This window comes from Leptonychotes weddellii, chromosome 9 (genome assembly GCF_054177405.1).
Source record: "Leptonychotes weddellii isolate Sample4059 chromosome 9, ASM5417740v2, whole genome shotgun sequence".
In the NCBI taxonomy this organism is placed as follows: domain Eukaryota; kingdom Metazoa; phylum Chordata; class Mammalia; order Carnivora; family Phocidae; genus Leptonychotes; species Leptonychotes weddellii.
In genome coordinates this window covers 13,895,910-13,919,080 of record NC_138377.1, presented here as the reverse complement: position 1 = coordinate 13,919,080, position 23,171 = coordinate 13,895,910, and the positions used below count along the sequence as shown (strand labels likewise).

The window sequence follows — 23,171 nt, the reverse complement described above, 5'->3', positions numbered from 1 at the left end:
TTTTGATATAAAGTGTTTCATGACAGGAAAAGTGTTCAACAGTGTTGAAAGTACTCTGGGTTCTGATAAGAATAGGACCGAGACATAAGCATTGGATTTGGCCTCATGGAAGTCACTGGTGGCAGAGAAGAAAATGTGACAGAAGCTTTATTGGAAAGAAGAGGAGAGAAGGAGAGGTAAAAAGAAAGATGTTACAGCAAGTATGGGACACCCTGAAGACATTATGCTATGAAAGGAGTTAGAGAAATAGGTTGGTCACTGGAAGGGAAGATGGGGTCAAGAAGTATTTTTTTAAGATGTTGAATTCTAGAAATTGTTTGTGTGCTGATAAGAATGGTGCTGTAGCGAGGGGGAAATAGGTGATGCAGGAATGCAAGAGAGAACAGGAAAGAAGATAAGGCAAAGCCCTTGAGAAGGTGGGAGAGGGGCAGTTTCCTCACACAGGTAATAGAATTCATGTCAGACAGGACTGGTGACAAACCCATGTGCCAGGGGAAGGCATCTGGGTATCTGCACAGGTACACTGATAGACTGAGAGGTAGGAAGATGTGGGTGGTCTTGCCTCATTGGTTGTATTTTCAATATTTACCCTTGACTTCCACAAGAGGAGCTTCTCCTTTACCTGACCTATCTTCAGCCAGAACCTAGCACAGCCAACATGCAGGGCAAGTGTGGGCCTATTCCTAGCTGAAGACTCTAACATGCTTCCTTGGAGGCCTGACCTGCCTCCTACCCCGAAGTGCAGGGAAGTTGTCTCAGAGCTGAGTGTGGTCTTATTCTCCTAAAAACCTCCACCTGCAAAAGTAGCCTGAGGGGCGGAACTCTGTATGGCTCATTATGGAACCCCAAGGCCTAGAACTTCCAGCAGTCATGTGGCAAATGCTTCTTCAATGTTGAATAAATGAATACAGAGAAACAATGATATACAGTTACGTACACACACGATGCGATCTTACTTAGGTTTAAATGTTTGGGAAAATGAATTAAAGGAAGCACACTGAGTACAACATTCAAAATGGCTAACTCCAGTTGGGGGAAGAGACATCATGCCCAATTTCTTTTTTCTACTTGAGAGTCTTCTGTACTTTCCAAGTTCTATTCAGTAAACAGGTATCAGTTTTATAAACAGAAAATAAAATTAAATATATGTAATTCAGAAAGTGAAATCATCACTTTGCTCACATCAGCCACCTTCTTTTAGCCCCAAGTGCTTCTTTCTCTATGTGTCACTCAACATTTACAGCTGCCTTTAACCCCTGGGGGTCCTGCGTACAGCTTCTCCGGGTTTTTATTCTGACTTTCCTATTCTGATGTTGTTTTTACTGGCCTTAGTCAGCATACCTCGTGGGGTGCCCAGCTTCTGGACCCTGCCTGGGGGTGGCGAAGTTGCCCCAGCGGTGCCCCAAACCCAGACAGAAAGGACCCCTCTCTCCCAGGCTTCACCAGCCCAAATAGTCAAGAGGCTCTGTCCCGGGTTTGGCAAAGCACTCTGGAGAACACATTTGTAGGTGTAAAGTAAGCTTTGCTTTTCCACACATCTCCTAAGTATTTACCTAAAGATGAGCAACTGGGATTCTCTCTTACCTACTATATTAAATGGCAAAATTCAATCCAGTATACTCTCTGTAGGGAGCACATTCAATTTAGTTACAAAGCAGAGGTTATAATATGTAGACAAACTACGTGAACATCAAAAGTCCCAACTCCAGGGAAGAAGATATGAAATTTCATATACCATCTATCCTGTGAGATTTTCTGAGTGTAGAGTTAGTTTGCAGCTAAGAGGAGAGCAGAAAAAATAAATTATTAAAAAAAAAAAAACCTCATCCACATTTTTTCTATGCCTTTAAGGTGAGTAAAAAATGCTATTTCAAACTTACTAAAATTTGTCTATTGGAGTATATGGTTACTAATAAGCATTTTTATATTTGTACACATGTGTAGTGATGGTAGATTTATTTCTTCTTGAAAGACACTGCCTTGCCCTTGTTAAGTATTTATACTTTAAATTATAACCTAAAGACAGAATTGAAACATTTGGCAGCACTGAAAGGAACCACCTTCTTCAACAGATATGCACTAGTAAAGTGTTGGGCTTGTCATTCATCTCAGTGACATGAATATTTTGGCAGAAAGACCCACATCGCTGGATGGCTTTTACTGCTGGTCATTCCTGACCTGAGAAAATGTGCAAGGGAGATTTGTATTTCCCCCCCAATCATTTCTATAGCAGAGGGCATAGAGTCTGCTAATCTTCATTCCTCAGAACATCTCCCAACTGGAATAATCCTTCTGGAAGCTGATTTTTTTTAAGTGAAATAAAAAGCTTACAGAAATCAAGGGGGAAAAAAAAAGAGATGGTTACAAGAACATTTGAGTACAGAGCAATAAACCCCTACACTCTGACTGCAAATCTGATGCCTTCAAAAGAGCCACCAACAGCTGGGGCATCCTTATTTAGAATAATGTTTATAAATGATTTTATCTAATTTTAATTGTCATGGGTTCACAGCAATCTGTTAGCTTTTAACCAGGTTAGACACCCTCGCAGCTGGAGAGGACCCTCAAATCACCAGAGAACCAAAAAAAGGAGCAAGCCAGAAAAAAAATCTTCCATGCTTGCCTTCCCTCTGCTGGTCTGGAGCTTACTGGGGCCAGAAGCAGCCACGTACAGCAGGAACTGCTGTGGGCTCCTGGTGCAGTGCTCCAAAGCAGACACTCTCAGTACCGCCATCCAGCATCTCCAGGGGATCATTTCAGCCGAAGGGCTCTTCCACCCAACGCTGCCTTCACGGACAGCTCTACTCTCCCAGCACTTTCCTGCCAGTCATTCCTGAGAATATTTCCTCAATTGGAATTTTCAGTATTCACCAGGGTAGTTGGGTGATCAAAAGAAGGAAACCTCTCCCTTCAGAGCAATACAGCAACAGCAGGGGCAAACGTGATTTCCCCACCACCAATGACTGCGCACCTTCTCCTGTTTGTCATTTTCAAAATTTCAACCTGCCTTTGTAATTCTACATTTTCCTTCAGCTTCGTTTTCTTTGATGTCTCCTCCTAAAAATGCACCACCCAAGTGTTGTCTTGATGCATGACGAGAGTTCAGTTGTGCCTTCTTTCTCCTATTCCCAGCCAGCAGAACCTTGTAACACAGATAAAATGGGACTGGGCTTGGCATGGCATGAGGTACAAGGTGAACATATAAAGACCACTGACAAGCAATTTAAACATTCCCTGAAGTCCTAAAGAGCGGAAAACATGGTTTACATTTGCATGACACACATAGGGAAATTTCCTGAATTTCCTCCATGCATCTATTCCCCCAAAATCTACCCAGCAGCTGTTCGACAATCTCTCCCTCCAAAACTTATTTTTCTAGATTTGGTTTGTTGCCCTTCCTAATGTAATCAATCTAGTCTTTTTCAGCCAATTCCAGTGCTGCAGCTTTAGATGTCTACCCTGCTCGGCGGAAAGGAGTCATGGCTAGACGGTTGGCTGAGCATCTAAGGATCCATTCCTATTAAGGGAGGAGAGGTTTGAAAAGTCATGCATGTTGTCCCTGTTACAAGCAGGTAAGAAGAGCCCAACTAATTTGAACCTGTCATTTCTTTCATGTCCTCCCTACTTTGTCTCCTTTCTTCCTTCCTTCCTTCTTTCTGTCTTCCCACCCCTAACTTATAAGTCATCAAATACTACTTGTAGAAGATTCCTTACAAATCTTCTGGTGCAGCTCCTCATTTTACCGAAGAAGGGCCTGAGGCCCAAGGAGACTGTTTGTTCACTATCCCCTGGCCAGTTGCCTCTGGCCAAGCAGGGACTGGGGCTCTAGGCTGTGAGTATCTGGATCCTGTGTTCATTCCGTTCTCTTAGACCACACTGCTTTAAAAAAAAATGGCAGCAAAACAAGTTTGTGTCAGGAATTACTTGTAATCTAAGTTCTCAGGGATAACCTGGGATTTGTACACATTCAGTCATTTATCCTAAACCTCTACAACTATACTACTACATAATGAAAGTCAAGTTCAGAAAGATGGTCCTCAGGTACAAAAAATTTTCAAGGACAAAACAAAAATCCAGTAATGGTTTCGATAATGCCCTTGCTTTTAAAAAGTGTCTCAATGTGGGTTGAAATAAATAATTTTCTGCTTAAATTTCTGTAAGCTGGAAAAGTCAACTAACCAAAATATCCTATGCATAAGTCCCCTGGTTCTTTGAGGGTTTTTGAGTGAATGATGCTATAATCACTTGATGAAATAGTTCTCCCTCCCACCACCACTGCCCAGTTTTACAAAGAAGCCACACTTGCTTGACCCACATGAGACCAGGATTGCCCCCACCCTCTGAGCCGCTTCTCCTGCATTAGTTACCAAGTGTCCAGCAGCATTAGGACCTTAAATAGGATGAGACTGGCCCTAACCACAGTTCCAGCTCCCTCCACCTCTCTACACACTCAGGAAAGTCTCCACAAGCATCACCATCAAGGACAGAAATAACACGTCCTTATCGAAGCAACGTTAATCCTTCACAGCCTCCAGTGCCCACACGGGTCCACTTCAAAACCTATCTGGTGCCACAGTGAGTGGCCATTTTGAAATTAAACATGAACTTCAGACACTGATTTCTTTAAAAAGCTTCAAGAGAATTACTTTTGGAAGAAAAGAGGGATGGGTCAAAGAGTACAAAAGGGATGAGAAGTGTCTATGAATTATTAAAAATTGATCCTTGAATGATTCTGCACTTGTTACATCAGGGCAACGTTCAGGGTTTCTAGAGCATAACAGGCATTTTGGTCCCTATTTCTGAGTGATATACTGCTGTCAAGACCACCAGAGTTGGAATCTCAGAGCATTTTGGCAACAGACAGGAGGGTTTCCATCCCTACAAACACCACAGCTCCAGGCATGGCAGACTAGTTAGTTCACTGGAGCACTTCCTTCTGTTTTGGTCTGTGACAAAGGAAGGCTGGGTCATGCTTTTCCACTCTGAGCATAAGACTTCTATACTTCTGTCTGTGTGGCCTCAATTTCCCCACTGTAAAATAGAGATATAATGATAAAACCTGCCACCAGAGGTTACAAGGATTAAATGTGGCCCCTCACAGTTATTAAACTGTGTGCAGGGGTGCCTGGGTAGCTCAGTTGGTTGAGTGTCCAACTCTTGGTTTGGACTCAGAGCATGGTCTTAGGGTTGTGAGATCGAGCCCCCAAATCAGGCTCCATGCTCAGCAGGGAGTCTACTTGAGACTCTCTCTCTACCTCCTGTTCTGCCCCTCTTCCCCAGCTCACACACTCCCTCTCTCTCTCTCTCTCAAAGAAATACATAAATCTTAAAAAAAAAAACAAAACTGTGTGCAATTATTTCTATTATTATCTGCCCTCAATTATTAATATCACTGCTCTGTGCTGCCCTGAACAGAGCTTCCATTCCCAAGCTTATGAAAAGCTTAAAGAAAGTTTCTGATAACAAGTGAAGTCTTAGTCTCTTTCCATCTCCCTTCTTCCCTCCCTCCCTCTCTCTCTCTTTCTTCCCTATTTTCCTCCTTCTTTTTAATAGAATTAGTCGAAATGACTTCCCATGTTTCTTCCCTATTTTCCTCCTTTTAACAGAATTAGTTTAAATGACTTCCCATTTCTTCATTGATTTGATCCCTTAAAGCCTTCAGCCTACACACATGAATTGCTCTGTCTACCCTTCAAATACTGACATCCTGGGAAAGCCCTAATCCTGAAGATGCCAGGGCAACACTGCCCTCACAGGTCATGTTGGAATTCAAAGCCACGGGAAGGTCCAAGGAAGAAAGCCAAGGTCTAAGCCAACGGGCATATGTCCCCGAGGTTCCTGGTCAGAATCCTCTCTCTCACCATGGATGATGAAAACAACACCAAGAAAAAGGTCCTAGTTGGTAAAGAAATACTAGCATACCCACACAATAAGCATTCTGTAAAATAAAATTTTTTCACGAATAAGTTTATATATATTAATATTTTAAAGGATTTATCCACATTAGGTAAATATAATATGCACAAGTATGTAAGTAGAAAAAAACACAGGATTCATCAAAATAAGAGAATGGCTATCCCTGGATAGTGGAATCATGACTGCATTTATGTACTTCCTAAATTTTCTATATTAAACATTCTGAAATTTTACATACGTGCATATGTCAATGTAACATCTCCTTTCACCATACTGAAGAACACACACAAACGTAGTCAGCAAGATGGCACCAAATTGAGGGCACAGACACATTCCATGTTTCTATTTTCTCTGCTGAATGAGGATGGACCCAGCCTAATCTGCCTCCCTGAGAGCAACTCTGAGCTGGAGAAAGCAGGATCTAATCAAGTGAGATAGAGTTGAAGTTACCAAACTGCCAGTAAAGGCCCAGGTGTCTCCACCCATCCTCCAGGGATAAATCTGTGGCTTTTAGCTCAGAAGTATGTGTTGTCAGTGGAAAGCATCAGGTTCTCCCAAGGCTGCCCCCACAGCAGCTCCCAAGGCTGGCTCCAGGCCACCATAGTTTGGATTTGTAATGCCATTTAAAATTCTGTTTCTAAGAAATAACAAGGTGGCCTTCAACTTTTTAATCAGGAGAATTCCTGTCTGGTTTTTCTGTGCAAAGAAGGACGCATGGTCACTAGCAACTCTGAGAACAGGAGTCCTATTTGGGCCAGGCTCTTGAGAACTAAGGCATTCAGGCACACTCCTCCAGGGGAATATTAGAAAGAGGGTTCATGAAAGCATTTAAACAAAATGAAAAGAAAGAAAGGGCCTTGGAGCACCAGACATCCTACTTGAAGGCCTTCGCTTTCAAAGGAATACGAGCTGGTTGAGAGCATCAGCTTTGGGGTCAGAGAGTCTCTGGTTTCTCCATTTACTGGCAACATAGCTTCTGGTAAATTTGTCTATTATATCTAATGGGAAAATAATGGTAACTATATCATTAAGATTATTGAGAATGTAAAATAAAACATTCTCTATAAAAGTGTTTAGTAACATGCCTGACAGTGTGTAGTCCATATACAGTTACTGTTACTACCACTGGAAGCTAGTGCTACTATAACTTTAAGAAAGGCAATGGATTAGGCTTTGCATAGAACATACAGAAAGGGTTAAGATATGGGTTTCAACCTAAAAAATCATAATCCAGCTAGATTCTCCTCTCTTCTCCTCCCCCCTTTTCCTTCTAATGTGCACAGGCACGCTAAAAAGCAAAAGTTAAATAAACTTCCAAACAATAAAGAAGCAGGAAGAAAAAGCCCTGGGGAATAGCTAATGGTTACATTCTCCCCCAAAAGCTGAATACAATAAACCAGAAAAGAGGGTAAGGAAATAGTGAGAGGATTTCTCTAGCCACTCTCAACAGACCACAGACAGCAGACTGTCGCGTCTACTTCCAGCTTCTCAGACCCCCACTTTGCTTCTATCAGTATGAAGCCATCAAATGACAGAACAGGGGTGAAAAAAACCTATCAAATACTTTCCCACCCTCCCTGCTTGACCCTAAAAAATATTTGAACACTGTCCATGAAAACAAAGAAGCAAACCAAAATAAATCTATGCGTGGTTTGGGGGAATCAAAGGAAGACCTGGATAGAACTGTCAGCACTCAAGAAATGAATAAAGGCTCTTAAAGAGCAAAAGGAGACATATGCAGAAATGACCTACAAGGACAATAACACACACACACAAAGAAAGAGAAAGAGCATATAAATGAGAATAAAGACAGCAATCAAACTTACCTCCAGGAAAGAAAAGAAATATTTCGGCAACAGTGCTTCATATTCTCAAGGAAATTAAAGAAACATATACTCCATAAATTCAGAAGAAAAGGAAATAACAGTTTTCAATGGAATTAAAACAAAATAGCAGCAGCAAAGAGCTGAATGAGCACCACAGGGGCTAAAAAAATAGTACTGGCTTAAAAAAATCAAGCACACAAAAAAGGAAAAATTCAAGGCACACAGAAGAAGATGGTCTAAATGGATAACCCATTGTAGGGACCCAATATTTAGCTCCTTGACCCTGAAGAGAAAGAGAGCAGAGTTGCCAGGACACACACTGTTTAAAGACATAATGGAAGAGAATGTTCCTGATCTGAAGTAGCTTATGAATGCAGATTAAAAAGGATCATCATGCACTAAACATTTATAAAAATTGAGAAGCATGCCTTAATTTTTCAATAAATTATTGAATTTCAAAACCAGCCCCAGATTTCTTCAAACAAATACTGATGGCAAAAGCCAATGGAGTCAGGACACTAAATTCTGGAAAAATGAAGGGACCTATGATCCAAAAACTTTCCCCAACTTAGTTTTCATTCTTTGTGACAATGACAGAAGGAAATTCTCAAATATGCAGCGATTCAGGAAGCATAATTAATATATATCCTTCTTTATTATAATGGGGGGTGTCTGGGTGGCTCAGTTGGTTAAGCATCGGCCTTCAGCTCAGGTCATGATCCCAGTGTCCTGGGATCTAGCCCCATGTCGGGCTCCCTACTCAGCTGGGAGTCTGCTTCTCCCTCTCCCACTCCCTCTATGTGCTTTCTCTCTCTTTCTCTCTCTCTCAAATAAATAAATAAATCTTAAAAAAAATTAAAAAATAAAATAAAATATTATAATGATGTAACCCTCCTAATCAAGATGAAAATCAAGATAAATAAATCACAAATGGACAAATTTCCATATGGACGGACTGGGAAGACCTGAAACAATTGCAGCAGAAAATTTAATCTAGATAGCTCTTTTGACTGTGGTTACAAAACTGAATATAAATATTTTAATTCTTGAAAAAAAGAGTCATTTTATTATAGTTTTATATTATAGTCTTATGCTATAGTTTATTATAGCATTTTAGTTTTAGTATAGTATTTATTATACCATTATAGCTTATTATAGTTTTATTATAGTCCATTATAAGTATTTATTATTTTAATTATAATGACTGTAATAAAAACTCTTGAGTCTACCTATAAAAATCAGAAAGTGGAAAGGGCTCACAGGTATATTGTGAGTCATTGAAAGTGAACTAATTTCCTTATCTTTCATGGGAGGAGTCGGTGGTCACCAATAATGTCAGGAATGGAAATATGGTTTAAGCATTTTAATTAAAATTCAAATCAATAACACAAAGAACAAAAAAATTTGACTATGTTTTCCAAATTAGGAGGAGGAAAAAAATTACTGAAAAATAAAGTTGAGCTAAATGTGAAAAAAATATAATCATCAAAGAAGCAAAAATATAGTGTTGTCTAGGGCTTTTCCTGTTCAAAGATGATTGGGGTGAAGGAGAAGGGGGCAGAGCCACGCCTCTACTTACTATCATGATTGAAAGTCATCAAATTATGGTTTTTGTTTTGTTTCTATGTAACAGCTTAAAAAAAAAAATCTGAACTGAAAGGTGCTTCCATAGCCCATATGCTGAATTCTAGTAGCATCTTTATACTGGTTCAAGCTATTATCAGTTAGTAAAGAAATTATTTTTTATATTCAATTTATTTTAAAAAAAAGTTCATCTATTTCTCCCATTTCTTGATATCAAATTAAGAAATAGGGATTTAAGTATAGTATTTAGTAATATAAAAATAAGAAAAAATAAGAAAAAGAATGAAAGAGGTTATATATGATGAGTGAAAACAGAGAGAGATAGGAAACTGGTTTTTGTTGTTGTTTTGTTTTATTTTAAGTAAGACTTTTTGAATTATTTATTTTTATTAATGTTTTACTCGGATTTTTTTCTCTAATATAAAAGAAAAAAATGATTATATGTAGGTAAATTCAAACTTAACGAAAAGAAGGTAATGGGGTAGTCATACATAAGAAAATTGAATTCAATATAAAGAGCATTAACTGAGACTAAGAAAATCATGCTTTCCAAAAGGAAAAAGAGGGGGAAAGAGATTTGAAATTTTATTGTCAGCTGAACAAGATAACAAGGTACATACTACACAGCTTCTGTAATTAAAAGAAAGTGGGACTGGTGCATAAATACACAAATACACCAGTCAAATAAAATACAAAAGACCAGAAATCAACACAAATATCAATGAAAATTTAGTATAAGATAAAGGGGACGTGTTAAATCACTGGAATAATGATGGACCTTTAAATAAATGGTGCCGGGACAATTACGCATGCAGTCATGTAGAAAATGATGTAAACCTCACACCAGGAAGAAGAATAAACTCCAAATGGGTAAACAGATCAAGGATCTCAATGCAAAAAGAAGGAGAAAAAGGAGGAGTTGGAGGAAGAGGAGGAGGAAGTGAGAGGAGGAGAGGAAGAAGAAATGGTACAAGTCTCAGAAGAAAACATGAGTGAATTCCCCTTTAATTTCAATGTAGAGGAAGGCTTTCTAACTATGACTTGGAATCCAAAGTCCATAAAAGAAAAGATTGATAAATGTGATTGCATGGAATTTTTAATATTTGTGCAGAGAAAAAAAAAAGTCAAAAGATAATAAAAAAAAAAAAAGGCTATTGATCCAGTAGAAAATTATTTGGAAAAGATAACCACATACATAATAACTAATATCCCTAATATTTAAAAAAAAATCTCTTAAATACATCAAAAGATTAAAATCCTCACAGAAAAGCAGGAGAAAATATATCAACAGACAATTCACAAAAAAAAGATATAAAAGTGATACTTATACACATAAAAGATGTTAAAACTCACTCCTCATTAGAGAAATGTAAATGAAAACAACAGTGAGATACAGTTTCTTCCCTATGACACTGACAAAAACTCATTGTATAAGAACAGATCTGTTAGGGGCGCATGGGTGGCTCAGTCGTTAGGCGTCTGCCTTCGACTCAGGTCATGATCCCAGGGGTGTGGGATGGAGCCCCGCATCGGGCTCCCTGCTCCGCGGGGAGCCTGCTTCTCCTTCTCCCACTCCCCCTGCTTGTGTTCCCTCCCTCGCTGTGTCTCTCTCTGTCAAATGGATAAATAAAATCTTTTGAAAAAAAAAAAAAGAACAGATCTGTCAGTAAAGTTTTGAGGAAATAAACATGCTCAGAAGCTGCTGGTGCAAATGCACACCGGTACCAACCACTATGTAAGGGAAGCTGACAACGCCTCACAAAACCACATGTGAACTTACATGTAGGCTCCATTATCCCACTTCTAGGGCCTTACCCTGCAACTAAGCCTCCAACAATACAAAAAGTACATATTCAAAAGGTTATTTATTACAGCATGATTTCTAAGTTACAAAATGTTGGAAACAACCTAAATAACCATATCTTGGAGAGTGGTTGAATAAACTGGTGCCCTCCCTTTTTGGAGTCCTAATGCAGCTATAAGAAAACATGAGATAGAGCTCTGTAAACTGCTGTGAACTGATATTCAGGACATATTATTAAATAAAGAAAAATCCAAGTACAAAGAACTACCTTTCCAATAAGAAATTATATAAAAACATATAAATGTATGCATGCATCTCTTGGGGAAAAAAATATGAGGAGAGACCAGAAATGAGTAAGATTAGTGTCTACAGAACGGGGGGTGGGAATGAGGTTGGAAAAATGGGGAACTGAGAATGGCCGGAGGGCATGAAGGGTTAGCAGCACTCCATCGAATGTATGTTTGCATAGCTCTGACTCTGAAAAGCATGGTTATGTTGCACATACCTAAGAAATAAATAAACAATTAAAACCAAGCAGGATGGGGGCACCTGGGTGGCTCAGTTGGTTAAGCAACTGCCTTAGGCTCAGGTCATGATCCTGGAGTCCCTGGATCGAGTCCCACATCGGGCTCCCTGCTCGGCAGGGAGTCTGTTTCTCCCTCTGACCCTCCCCCCCGTCTCATGTGCTCTCTCTCTCTCAAATAAATAAATAAAATCTTTAAAAAAAAAAAACCAAGCAGGATGTAGGGAAAACCCAAAATGGAACAGCAACAGATGAGTCTAAGTGCACTGCAGTGAGGAGCATCACCTCACTGTAGGAGGTAGGGAAGCAAAATTGCTAAACTTAGGAGATTTGAAAAACAGTGTTTTGACTACATACTGTAAGGCTAAGCACAAATAGCACTGAACATAAAATTGTGTTTTCCTTAGTAAATTTTTTCCAGGGAATTGGGTTAGCAACTGCAAAATGACATCGTGTATACTAACATTGAGCAAATAAGTAAATATAGTGTGGGCCATCAGAATGTGATTTTCCATTATCAGAAAGGAGTCCCAAATAAAGAAGGAAGGCTAGGCTGATGCGTGTAGAGCAGACTGAGGCAGAGGTATCAATTTGAACTCATGGTTTTATGTATGTTGATGGGTAGAAATATAGATGTGCATATGTTCTATTTTCTATGACTGCTGGCTGAAAGGGCCTAGAAACATAGCACCCTGTGGGCATGAGCACACCCAGGATCCAGATTTTACTTTCTAAATACGATTCTTCAGTAAGAGAATCAAGAGCTCCTTGGAAAATTGATTGATACCAGAGCTGGGACAAGTAAATAACAAGATAAACATTGGAATATTTTGTGGTGCCAGAAGGTAAGGACATTCTCAAATAATGATGAGGAAAGCATATTTAAAGGACACAAGAGCCAACTTGAAGGAATCTGCCAGTGCTCAAGTCTGGGACCATCTGAACATCAAAATAAATAATGATAGTGATGGATTTTAACCCAGAAAATAAATATAAATATCCGTGAGTCCATACTTATATAAGTAGATGAATACATAAGTGAATGGGAAAGATGGGGCAGCTCTTTGTTGCAGCAGAATTCCAATTCATAATAAAAAATAATAAATCATTAATTAGAATTCTCATTAATAAATAGAGTTCTAAATAAGTAAATAAAAGAATGATAGAAACAGGAGATCTCCACTAGACAAAACAACACAGTAATGATGCTATAGACAAGAAAGGATGCTAAAATTAGTGAGTAGAAAGCATGGTGAAGAAGTGCATGGTCCCTAGTTATCTCCCCAAAAGTTACTTATTAATTGCAAAGGGAAACATAACCACTTAACAGTGGACAAACCTGACAAAGACCATGATAACCAAGTGATTCTAGTACCAAGCCATCAATAGTACTAAGAGATAGCAACATCATGTACCCCCTGACATTACATACATTGGAAGGAAACATCACTTCTGTCATATTCTTACCCAAAATACATAACCTAAGTTGTCATGAGAAAACATCAGACAGATACAAACTGACGGAAAAAAAAAAAAAAAAAAGCTAGAGAACAAGGTGCCCGTCCTTTTTAAAAGTCTCCAGGTCATGAAAAAGAACAACTGAGAAACAGACACAGATTATAGAAAAGATATGACAACTAAATGCAACATGGGATCTTGGACTGGACCCTGGACCAGAAAGGGGGCATTTGTGGAGAAACTAGTAAAATAAAAATAAAATCTGTAGGTTAGTAAACTGTATTGTGACAATGTTAATTTTCCCGACGCTAAGGACTATGCAATGGTTATATAACCTGTCAACATTGGGAATGCAGTACATGGGAACTCCATTATTTTGTAACTTCTAGAAGTTTAAAATGTATTTCTAAAATTTTAAAAAGGACAAAGAAATGTTTAAAATTGTACCATGAAATAAAGGCAACAAAGAAATTGGTTTACTATCTCAATTTAATAATAAAGGACTATATTTTACTATTACATGCAGTAAAAATTAAACATGAAGATGATAGGCTTCAAGACAGGGAGGACAGAATCACACACACACCTCTGCCTGGAAACACAAAGAAATATGAAAGCGCCAACAGTCCATTTACAAAGGAGACCTAAGTACGGATGCAGTATAACTAAGTTCTGTAGGGTACAAGAAGGGGAGACCAAATTACTACAATGTGGACTTGGTTGGTTTTACTTACCTTGATTAAAAACAAGCAGTTTTATGCTGTCAAGAAACAAATAGAGGGGCGCCTGGGTGTCTCAGTCCTTAAGCGTCTGCCTTCGGCTCAGGTCATGATCCCAGGGTCCTGGGATCGAGCCCCACATCGGGCTCTCCGCTCTGCAGGAAGCCTGCTTCTGCCTCTCCCACTCCCCCTGCTTGTGTTCCCAGCTTGTGTTCCCTCTCTCACTGTGTCTCTGTCAAATAAATAAAATCTTTAAAAAAAAAAAATAGAAACATTCTGCATTTACATCCATGAACATTTGATCTTTCTTCCATGTTTACCCATCAAGGAAATTAGAACAGCACATGTCCTCCACACGTACTATTTCCCACCACCACCATCACCAACTCGGAGCCTACATGAGGAGAAACAGTTGTTCTATGAAACTGGATTCTCTGATGACTGCCATACAAAACTGAAGGAACAGAGTGAGACAGGTCCCAAAAAGATTAATGACAAGTGCAATCTGCATTGATTTTTAAGTTTCATTTCCTGGAAAAAACCACAATGGTGGAATAGTTTCATTCACTTAGTTATTGCCATTGGGATTGACCTGGTTGAGTGAATTCCACATTATTTTATTTTTTCCAAATTTTAATATGAAAATTTTCAAACAGAAAAATAAACAGATTTTACAGTGAACACCATTTAGATTTTGCCATTAATATTTTGCCCTACTTGTTTATTATTTACCTGTCTATTTACTTGACATCCATCCATCTGCCCCCCCCCCGCCCCCGTCCATCTTATCTTTGGATGCATTTCAAAGTAAGTAGCAGACATCCATACATTTTCCCCTAAACATTTCAGCATGCATCTCATTAAATTCCAATGGAACCAACCTGCTTTCTACTGGTTACAACTGTGGTTTGTGGCTCTCGAGTTCTATCCTTGCCTCTGCTGACCTTATGTGTAAATTAAGCCTGATCTGCAAAGCAGGTCATGTAAGGAGTCCTGAAATCCCCCTGGTGATCCTCTCCTGCTGTGCCCGGCAGGCTCTTGGCTTAGAGTCACTGTGCTGCATGAAACACCTACCTACTCTCCAGGGAGGTTGAAAGAATGGGGGAGTGATTACTTTTTCATGGACGGTGCTCATGCATAGGAACTGCTGAATATGAAATTAAATACTGACAGTACATGGCGGTTCAATAAGAACATTCACTCCCTAATAGTCTATTCAAATTTTTATATGTACATGACTTCTTCTAAGGAGAGTTTCCTAGCTTACACATTTTCAGAGAAATCAGTAACTCTAAAAATATTGAGGGCCACTGGTCTCACATGTCCCCCCTCCAGAGACTGTGCATTAGTAATGTCAGATTGCATTATCTCTTTTCCCTGCCACATCTCATGGTTGACTTATATTTAGCTTAATTCAACCGAAACCCTAATTTATTTTCCCCACATTACACTTTTAGTGTAGATCATTTTTGTTTATTTGTCTATCGTGGTGATTAGTGAGTAACTCTGTCCATTAAGCTGAGTTGGATGCATCATTAACCAGAGAAAAAAGAGAAAACAGGTAGTGGGAAGTCAATAGTTGGTGGTATTTATGACATCCCTCAGCATGTGAATAAAAGAAAGATGGTTCTGGCATCGTGACTTTGATCTTAACCTTATGACTCACCATTTGGAAGACTTCCGTGATTTACATCTTCCAGCTACCTTTTGGCACAGAAACATCCACCAGGAGGTAACAGGTACAGGAAAGTGTCGTGGATTTATCACTGACACAGTGATCAGGTGCTGGATCCTGGACCACTTCCTCCATACTGTCTGAATCTCCCGCAGAACCCAGCACAATACCATCCCCAGAACAGGGGCTCAGGAAGCCCTTATTTTACCGGAACATTCACATGAAGAAACATTTTGGAATTCACCTTTATTGCAATGATATTAACCTTCTTGAGGACCAATGTTTTGGAAACAGCAAAACCCTAAAACTTCTAAATCATGTATGCATATGCAGTTAAAGTGATCATTGGGGATTTAGAGTTAATGAAACCATATTTTCTAATTTTGCTATTCTAAACCAGTCTCCTCTACTTCCAAGAGGGAATATCACATTTAGGAATATCATGTTCTTTAAGACTTTAATTCCTTCTCACATCAGTTCTGTCAATAACGAACTGTATGGTCTCTCACAGCTGGTCTCCTCATCGGGGAAATGCTCTCCAGGAGTGATTGCCTGCAGGTGGAGGGCTGTGACCAGGCCCACTGTGAACCTGCTCTGAGCTCAGGACACAGAACTAAGACTGATTACAAAATCTGTTCTAGACCACGTATCTGAAGAAATCCTAATCCTGAACTCTTAGAAAGAGCCGGGGCACATAGAAAAACAAGTGTTAGTTTGGTAATGGCAATGTTCGCGGAGCGGCGACCGAGAGCCGGTATCTTTGTGCTTCCTGCTCACAGCAACTCTGTGAACTAGGTACTATTATTATCCCCATTTTACTGATGGGAACACTGAGGCTTAGAGAAGTTTCACAGGTAAAACTCTCTATATGGTAACCCAGCTGAGTTTAATCTGGGAACAAAGTCTTGATGCTAGGTCAGAATATCTTCTGTAAACAACAGAGTCCATCTGTCTGGCGTGGTTGAGTGGATAGACGAGTAACCCTGGTGAGCTGAAGTCCTCCACAGAGCAGTCGGTTTAAGAACAGAGCCTAAGAGCAGCTCTCTGCTGCTCTCTAGTGGCCGCTGGCCACTGTTTTCTCCTGGAAAGTCAATAGCTCCCTTGCTGAGCTGGGGGCAGTTGGCCAGATGAACAACAGCTAGTATTGAAATCTACACACACCAAAACAAGATACAAGAAGTTATTTCTTCTGCCTCCCTTATCACTATTAAGTAATTCAACGTTTGAACGGGGCTTGTGTCGTTTTGTTGTTTATATTTTTTAGGAAAAGCAGTTTTTTGAGGAGCTGAGAAGTTTGCCTTGAATTTGACACAAATTAACTTCAAGACCTTCTTCCTCCGCCATCTTCATTCCCCACCTCCTATTCGCCTACACGTCAAATTTCACCTTAGTCTGTCCCTTCCCTCCCCGTTTCGGGCCACTCACATGCTGATTTGTGTACCTGCAATCTCTCCATCTCTCACGCTGCTTTGTCAATAGTGGTCTTAGATTATATCTAACAGAACCACAGGATCTCCCTGTTCTGATTTAAATGTAAAGGAACACATGAGTTTTGGATAATAATAACTATCTTTAATCTCTTACAAAAAGTCCAAAACTTCTGCAGCATTAAAGAAGTAAAAGCAAGTAGGGAGAATAAAATAGTGACCTATAGTAAATGCCAAGAGGTATTAAATTGATGGATGGGTACTGGAAGAGATGGGTCACTTTCCACTCCATTCAAAGATAGATGGTAAGAAAATGTATCATCTATAATTTACTTCTTGCACCTACATGGATAGTGATTTTTTTTCCAACTAATGAGTAACAGGCTCTCTAAAGGTAAATATTATTCCATGATTATAATCATTAAATAAATATATTTCAGCTCTATGAAGACCTTTGAATATTCATTGTGGCCTTGTTAAAAGATCTCTATTTACCCCCAAACATCTCAGAGTTATTTTTGCCTTCCTCTAAAACAGAGGTATCTCATGTACTTTATCAGCACCTCTTCTCAGAGTTCTTTGAGTTAACTTTTGCTTTTCACTGTCTCCCTGGAAACAGCATGTTGTCTCAGTGTGGAACTATTTCAGTAAGAGGAGACAAAAGAACATAAAGTTCCCAACTTTTCTGTGGAGGAAGGGAAGAAGCAGAATACAGCGGGGGGTTAGAATTCTCGAATGTTCAGAGCATGGATGAGAGAGGATCGTGGCTGCTCTTAGTAGCTCTATAGCAGTCAGGGCAGCTAAAGAAAAACACCTGCTTTGTAGAAGATGCTGTATCAGTCAGTAAACAAGCAGTTATACTCATCCTGGAAACCTGACACATAGGTGGTAGGTATGATTTTTAAAGTTCTAGAAAGTTCTCGGGTCCAAACAAAACTTGTCTACTTGCTACATGCTGGTTCGTGAAATTATATGAGTGTGTTTAAGCCTTTTCTAACCCATGGCCCCTTAGGATAGGCATATCTCAAGGCCCCCTGCAACATTTTTTAAGAGTTAAAATTAAATAACTTACCAAAAAATAATAACCCAGCTCTGTAATAAATAAGGCATAATCAATATCCTAGCCTCTCACTCTCTCACATTGGTCCTCCCAGAATATAGACTCTGAAGCAGAGATTTATAGGAGAAAGTATATTGGAAGGTATTGCAGGATCACCCCTTGGGTGTGTTGGGGGAGGGGCAGTAAAAAAGCAAGATTGGGCAGAGACAAAACTTGAAGTGCAATGTAGGTATGACAGAGACCTCTGCTGATTCCATAAGTTCTGGAGCTCATATGGCTCTTGCAAGTTGTCCTGAATTGAGGCAAGAAGCCCAGGCTTTTGTATTCTGGTATCAAAAGTCATTGCGTAACACGAACAATGAATCATGGAACACTTCATCTAGAACTAATGATGTAATGTATGGGGATTAACATAAGAATAAAAAAAAATCTAAAAAAAAAAAAAAAAAGTCATTGCGTAAGGGTGATGCCTGGGGAAGAAGGGACATGACCTCGGGCAAGGTAGCATCCTTAAGCCAGGGACAATTCCTGGGAGGGACAGAGCTGTGAGCTGTCAATAATTAACACTCCCTGCAGTTTGGATGACAAATGTCCTCTCCTAAAAGGAGGACACAGGCAGAGTACCAGAGCATCTACTAAGCTCACCAGTCAGGTTAGTATCCTTCATCCTTGTGGCAGGAAGCAAGAGGGACCCAGGTAGCAGCCCCCCAACTAAAGGCCTATTACCTATCAGTATAGTCATTCTGTCATCTGAGGTTTCAGAGCACAAAGTTAGTTTCCCTTAACCAAACTCACACAACACTCCAGAGGAGGAGTTAGGACCAGAACTGAGGTCACCAATGCCTCCTCCAGTTCTCTAAGCAGATGAAAACTCAGCCCTTCTTAGTCAATCACACTGGCCTAGCAATAAATCCCAAGGAACGCGCATTGATCCAACATCCCCGAGAAAGTCTTATAGTTTACAATTACAGAAAGCCATTTTATCTCCTGTGACCACTCTTCCACTATAATTCTTCCCTGGTCTCGACATGCTGGAATGGAGAGTGATTTCAGTAAGAATGCAGATTCACTCATTGTGTGACCTTGAGTCATAAATGTTCTAGAAGATTCACTGCAAAAATGGGCAACTTGGAAGATTAGGCTTTTCTAGCGGGTTATGGTACCAACATCCTACAAATGCTGGAAAATGGATACAACTCCCCTGGCATAATCTCCTACCCTGTATATCAAGGGTTTGTCATCTGCTCTTGAAACAGAGTGTGGGAGCCTATTTTCCTCTTCTTAGTAGGATTATGAAGATATTTTTATATTCTGTAACCCACCTCATCTCTTTGGCTGCTTCACACAAGGCAACTCACAGAAATTAACTCCGCTTTCATTTTCCACCTCACATCTGAACCCCCCTGAATTCTATTGTGTCTATCACTTCATTGGAAACCCTCAGTCTGATTGGCTGACAGAAATTATATTTAGGAGCTCCTCCAAGAAGCATCTCTTCATGTATGAATAATAAACTAACAGGCAAACTTGGCAGTTTTTGTGAAAATGGGAAATTTGTGATCCAGTTAATAGGATTTTAATAGACCAGGCCTTGCTTTGAGTGTTGTGCATTTGCTGAGATTTCACCCCATCATTTTGACTCTTGGCTAAAATTACCTCTTCAAGAAAACACAGAAACCACTTTGTCCAACCCTCAGCAGACAACAGAGAATCTCGAACTCTGTCTACACCTCTCCCAGAGCTGCCATGAATCTCTAAGTTAAAGACTGGGAATCAAATTTATTTACAACTCATCAGTGGCAAGAGAAAACAATGCTCTTCTCTTTAACCATCGGAGGCTGATGACTGACCCCACTTTGTTTTTAGTCAGAGGACTTGTGGAAAGAGAACAATTTGCTTCTTGATTCCAGTTCAGGATTTGCCGAGAGAGAGACAGAAAATCATTACCAGTTGGAAAGAGTTCAGTTATTTATAGAAAATGATTAGAAGCTCTCTACCCTTGTCCCGTGGTCAGCTGTCCACAGTCCCCCAAATCACCCTCACAATTTACGCTTTCGCCGGCACAGACTATTAAACCATCAGAACAAGCCTGTCACAGTGGAGGCAAAGGCAAAAGCTTGGAGTTCAGTGTGACTGTGGAGAAGACCTTGAGGATTGAGAGGACATGCAGGAGGGATTCCATGTTGATGCTTCGTCCTCAGTAGAAACTTAACCTTCTCTGGAAGAGAGTGTTCACTTGTGGAAGTGCCACACGGAGGCCATTTTGACATTTTTTCAAAGAGGCCAATGGATTCTGGGAAATTTAGTCCTGTCTGCCCCCGCAGGGCACATACACACTTCGTTCATTTTCCCAAGTATCATCTTTTAGTAATGCTGCTCTTTGCATCCCCACACCTGAGCCTTCCTATTCCTACTTTCCACCTACAGCATCCTTGGCAATTCAAATTCTATCCGTGCTCACCTCGATTCTCACCTCTTCCCTCATTCCCAAGACCTCCATGATCTTTCTCTGATTTTTCCTGCAGGAGTTTTCAGATCTAGCACAGAAGTTGACACTTAGGTACACCCTCGTATGTTTATATTGTTTTCTGTGTACCTGGCACCCATTGCCTGGGCATCTAGTGCTCTGGCATCATACACATGACCTACTGCTTACTCCACCTCAGCTGCTCCTGCCTAGCTCCATTGGCTCTCTGCTCTCACTGTCTTCATGCCAATGCTTCTGCTACCTCATGGAATCTGTTCTCTGCCATTCCTCTGCATGTGTCCTGGTTTCTGCCAAATCCTGCTGGGCTGGCTCCTTTGCATGTTTCATATTCACACTTGCAAAGAGAAAAACATGTGTTGGGGCCAGTGGCTCATTTCCCATGCTGACTGCAGCTCTCACACCAACCCGCATCTAGACCACACTGGCTCCCCCATTGCACTTGTCCTCATTCCCATTAGCCATGGCCGGGATGCCAGGGTCATGTGGTCCCAAGAATGGTGACCTGTGTGCAAGGAACCACTCAGACAGGGGTGAGGATGTGGTAAGTACTGGGCACATCTGCAAGACAACGTCCCCAAAGCCAAGTTCACAGTTCCTGTCCCCTCTGCATCCCCTCAATGTACCCATCATGACATGTGGAAATACATATTTTTAAATCCTTTTTTTTAACTTTACTTGCAACTGAGTTTGTGGTAGACAACTCATGACCTACCTCCATCCTTGGTAGAGTTAAGTATCTACTGTTATACCTCAACATTTCTCTATTCTGTCATTTTCCCCAGTTATTTCTGAAAACTGAAATCCTTGCTTCATTCAAATTTTAACTCAAGTTGAATGTCTTTATGATAGCTCTCTTGGTTAAATATTCTTGGTCAGTCATGTAGACAATAGTACATCTGGTGAAGGCAGAATGTCTTTTTGAGTGTTTGCATAACTTCTGGATTGCCCAGTGAAGTGGCCGCCACATAAGAGGGGCCAAGATGGTTGTCGAATTGCGTTAAATTCCATAACAACATGATGGAATCTTAGTGTAGGAAACAACCACAGAAGCTGTATGGTTCAATCTTTAATTCAGCATCATGCCTGAAAAATGGTCATTCAGGCCCAAAAAGGACAACCCCAATTATGGAAAGATCAACTCTCAGCAGAAAGGCTCTCTGTACATTGAGTCAAAATCCATCTTCCTATGGGCGCCTGGGTGGCTCAGTTGGTTAAGCGACTGCCTTCGGCTCAGGTCATGATCCTGGAGTCCCGGGATCGAGTCCCGCATCGGGCTCCCTGCTCAGCGAGGAGCCTGCTTCTCCCTCTGACCCTCCCCCCTCTCGTGTACTCTCTCTCATTCTCGCTCTCTCAAATAAATAAATAAAATCTTTAAAAAAAAAAAAAATCCATCTTCCTATGATGTCCACTCATTTGTCTTAATTCTAAATAAGATTCAACACAGAGACAGTGTAATTTTATTTTCCACATAAAAGTCTGTTAAATATTTAAAGATAGCAATTGAGCATTTCCCAAGTGCTTTTTCCAGGCTAAATATGCAAAATTAGCTGACTCAGAGATTCTTTTTGATTTGGTTTTACTTTATATAATAAGGTATCATCAATTACAATGGTAATAGCAATAGGAAACCCTCAACTGGCCATTCATTCCTCATGTGACAGAGTTTTAAATTTTTTATTATTCATAGTACCCTCCTCTGGATGCATCTTGCAATATTCGTTCCAAATATTCCCATATTTGGTCCCCATATTTAATAGGACTATATAATAAGTCTATGATCACGTGATTCAAATAAAATAATGAATGAAGTTCATGTTTGGTTGTCATCTGTATTGCCTGCCCTCCTCAATCACTTCCATGGCTGAGTTGTGCTGTAACTGCCATGTTCAATATTATACTCCCTGTTTCTAGCACCTTCATATAGTCCTCACAGCAACCAGCATGTTGACTGGTGCTTTAGCTGTTAAGCAAAAGTACATGCATTAATGAATAACTCACAGACAGTTCTGAGCCTTAGCCCTTTGTCACAGTTTATATTCTTGTAAGCCTAGGATGGTCTATCCTCTGATTTTACTTTTAACTAACTTAAACCATATGTTAAATTCATCCTATTGGATTTGGTTCATGATGCCAGTCTATGAAAATATGTTTGAATCGTTCATTAGTCACAAAAGCTTTATCTCTTCCTTCTAACATTGCATCGGTCACATATTTGGTAATCATGCTTGATGTGTCCTCCACGAAGCCATGAATTAAATATTAAATAGGACAGAGCCAACAACAAAGTTCTCTGGCATATCGCTGGAATCCACTCTCCAGGCTACCATAATCCATTAATCAAACTCTCTGAGTAAAGTTACTGAACTGACACAAATCTATCAGATTTACCATCTAGCCTATGTTTCTCCTTCTCCAGAAAAGAACATAAAATAATTTGTCAAATGCTTTCCTGAAGCCAAGGTATTATGGGATATATTAGCAGTGTGCTCCCTCCCAAGTTCCTGTAAAGCAAGAATTTCTCTATGGAGATATAGAAATTGTTTCACCGAGAAGACCTTTCCTATCTCTACAACGCTAAGATAATTCATATCCACACGGAACCTCATATCTTATTCTACAGGGTCTGTTTATGGGCCCTGCATTGCTACTTATTGAATGCTTGCCGAATATAAAAAACCGCCCAGTGACAGA

The 23,171-nt window shown here is 40.0% G+C and overlaps 1 long non-coding RNA gene across 1 annotated transcript in view; it reads right to left on the bottom strand.

The window, feature by feature from the left end:
* Positions 1–14,101, bottom strand: part of LOC145723239 (uncharacterized) — a 126,506-nt gene extending 112,405 nt beyond the window's left edge. The window contains exon 1 of the long non-coding RNA XR_014148163.1: positions 13,846–14,101. This is a non-coding gene — a long non-coding RNA (uncharacterized LOC145723239). The remainder of the gene's footprint in view (positions 1–13,845) is intronic.
* Positions 14,102–23,171: the final 9,070 nt, after the last annotated feature.